The sequence below is a fragment of the Gopherus flavomarginatus genome, chromosome 1, assembly GCF_025201925.1.
Source record: "Gopherus flavomarginatus isolate rGopFla2 chromosome 1, rGopFla2.mat.asm, whole genome shotgun sequence".
Lineage (NCBI taxonomy): Eukaryota > Metazoa > Chordata > Testudines > Testudinidae > Gopherus > Gopherus flavomarginatus.
The window spans coordinates 125,162,215-125,165,723 of NC_066617.1; positions in this window are offsets into that span (position 1 = coordinate 125,162,215).

The following is a 3,509-nucleotide window of genomic DNA, read 5'->3' on the forward strand; positions in this document are numbered from 1 at the left end:
CTCACAACCTACTTCACCTTACTGATCACAACTAAAAAAAAGAAACATCCTCCAGTAGACCTAACAGTGGCATTCAACTGCTCTTTCACAGTCTCTCTCTTTAATCCCACAGGATTAATCTCATGGAACTGTAATTTCCACAGCAATGTTAATCCTTTCAAATGTATTTCTTCATTAACTTAATTCTTGGCCAATTTGCTAGCATTAACCCATATTACAGTCCAGCTTTCATCTCTTCATTTTCAGCCTTTAATGAAGCTGTGCAGTATTATAACATTCATTTAACTATTTGCATGAACTAATGTAAGTGCTCCAGCATTTTAGACCATTACTGTAGTAGAATAAATGCTGTTTGTTTTTTATTTTGTAAGGCAAACCTATCTACTTGTGAATTTTATTCCACTGCCAGGATTAAGTTGCAGAGAGACAAGGTGGGTAAGGTAAAGAAGAGCACTGTGTAGCTCAAAAGCTTGTCTCTTTCACCAACAGAACTTAGTAAAATAAAAGCTATTACCTCACCCACCTTGTGTCTCTAATATCCTGGACAAACATGGTTATAACAACAGTGCAAAGAACTAAATTCTGATTATTAGGCTGAACATTTATTTGCTAAGTTTGATCACGAGAAAATGTATGCCTTGTCTTATGCAGATTGTGCCACATACAGCATGCCATAGCATGGGTAGCAGTATGTAGGCAACAGCAGTCTCCCTGAGGCCACTATGCCCTTCCTCCCCAGATATTGGGTGGAGAAAAGGTAGTACGGGGCAGGTAATGAGTGGATCCTTCGTTCTGGCAACATGCCAACCAGTTCAGCTGCACTGGCATATATGAGGATTTACTCTGTGCTAGCTATGGGGTTGGCCCCTGCTGGAGCAGAAGAAAACCAGGAGACAGATTATGATTCAGAATCACAATCAGTTTTCTGGTCTTCTTTTGGGGCATCACAACGTACTGTCCTACATGTGGGGCAGTCTGTAAAATGGCAATTTTGCCCTTAACTAGTATTTATTACCTGCCTTTGAAGCACGACTGTTAATCGTTCTAATCTGTATTTTTTAAAAGTTATTTGTGTGAAGTTACTTTTAATCTGTTTTTGAGTGAAAGGGATGATCACCTGAAAGTCATAATTGTCATCCAGCCATATCATTTCCAGCAATATTCCTGAGACAAGGTGGAGGGTACAGTGGATAATAGTCCTAGCTTTCAAACATTTTTGTGGCTTCCTGTCCCAAATGCTTAGTCATATGCTGCTCAAGCAAACATAGACCTATAGAGATCTCTTGGTAGTTCCTTACCTACAGTCCATTATCAAAAGGCATTCAGTGACTTAAGTAACTAACCTAAAGTCTGAATTACAAATTTAACAATCAATGCACAACATGAAATCACCTTTGTGAACATGGGTGAATTGAAATTCACTTTTAAAGTCTAATGAATGATTGCCAAAAATTTTTCCTTCTATTTGTTCAGCTCTCATTGCAATCTCCTTGCTGTCTCAAAATGGCAAGACAACTTTGCCCTAAAAATGGCTGGTAGTGTGATAAACAGATTACTGCTTTCAGTCTAAAAGCTGTAAAGGTGATGTTAAACATTTAGTTTGAACAAATATTTAAGCATTTTTTAAAAATCAGGCTTGTGCTCTTTTTACCTTCTTTATGATGTATAAAGAAGTTAGGAAGAGGGAGGGAGGGGGCATCTGCTTGATTGTTACCTTAAAGTATCAGGAATACCAACTATGATTTTTCCTGTGTTTAGAGGAGGATGTGTTTACTGAGTGATCTTACACCTAAATTGAAGCCCTTAGGGTGCTAAATTTTAACAGAGATGTCCTTTATCCAAAATGTTAATTGGCCATTGAAGTTAAATAGGTGGTGACAAAACAAATAAATAAAGAGTTTTTGTTAACCTGACTAGAGATTTCTTCTTGTCTTGAATGCTCAAATTTCACTTTCCTGACTGTTGAATGACATCATTTCACTAGTTTTCCAGTTATTATAGTCTTCAGGGAAGACAAGACTTGAATTTCTAATGTAAAACCAAACAACAACTAAAACCTTAAGCAGAACACAAAATCTTTCAGGTCATCTTTATAAACCCAGTTTTGTTGTGTTTTATTTCTTTGCAGGACACCTTTAAGACTTCTCAGCTTTTTAGAGACATATCTTTGCAGTCAACTATCTGAGGTACTGAGCTTACCAATGCCAATACCTTAACCAGTTGGCACAACCATTTTGCATGGACAATGTGATGACTTTAAGTTAATCTTTTGTGTACAGAGGCAATTTCCTGGCAAAATAAACATAACTAAGAAATTCTTAAAAACCACTTAAAACTGCCAATCCTGTTTTAATAAAACCAATTCAAACTCTGCTAACCAAGTAAATTATATTGGAGAAAACAAATTTTAAGAGCATTTATGAGCAATTTTACAAGCATTATAACAAAAAATTTGTCATCTACTTACTGAACTTGCCAAGTCAACTACTTACTGAACTTGCCGAGTTGTCTGAAGAAGTGGTTGATATTATCCCTTCAAAAAAGAGACTTTACTCTTAATCCTAATTTGTTGAAAATTAACCCCAGTGCAGTAGCCAAAGTTCTGTTTTAGTCAAACATTTGCAATTTCAGATTTTAATTCAGCTTGATTTGATAGGAGCAATTTTCTGCTTAGGTTCACACTCTGGGCCTCTACACTGAGCTCAGATACGCCCATGTTGAAAATAATGGATTAATCAATGTATTTGAAGGGCCACAATTTAAGTTATTTATACAATAATTTATATTTCTGTGGATTCAGGTATCTTATTATTTTATCATCATTTTTATTACCATAACTTCTAGAGGCCACAATAGAAGTCAGAGCCCCACTGAGCGAGGCATTGTACAAACCTATAGTAAGAGACAATCCCTGCCCCAAAGCGGACATGTAAGCATGTAATGTAAGCAGGCAAAACAGACAGGGGATCAGAGAAAAACAGAGACAGGGAGAGATGAAGAGACTTGCCCAAGGTCACATAGCAGATCTGTAGCAGAGCCAATCCTACAAATTTTGTTCTGACAGTTACCATACAGCATGACATACTCATCTATGCGAGCACATACTGAAAGTGGAGTGTAGTTTGGCCAGTTTGGGGGGCTTTAGTTACTGTAACAAGAAGAGGGTATGTGATTTGTCCAGGAGGAACTGTGGTCTAGTAAATTAGGGATTAGATTGAGCATTAGGAGAGATGCATTCTAATTCTAGTTCTGACACAGTCTTCCTATATAACCTTGGGCAAGTCAACCAAATTTGTTTACCCTTATGTAAGATGGAGACACTGATATTTACCTGCCTCACAGTGTGTGCTACTAATTCATGTAAAGAGCCACATAAGTGCTAAGTGTTATTAAGGTCAGTGATGAAAGAACTCATGAATTCTTGGCCTCCAGCTGTGTGGTCAATCCACTAGAGCACATGGTGAGATTGTCTCTTTTCTCTCACCTGCCTTCAAGTCAAAAACTCATAA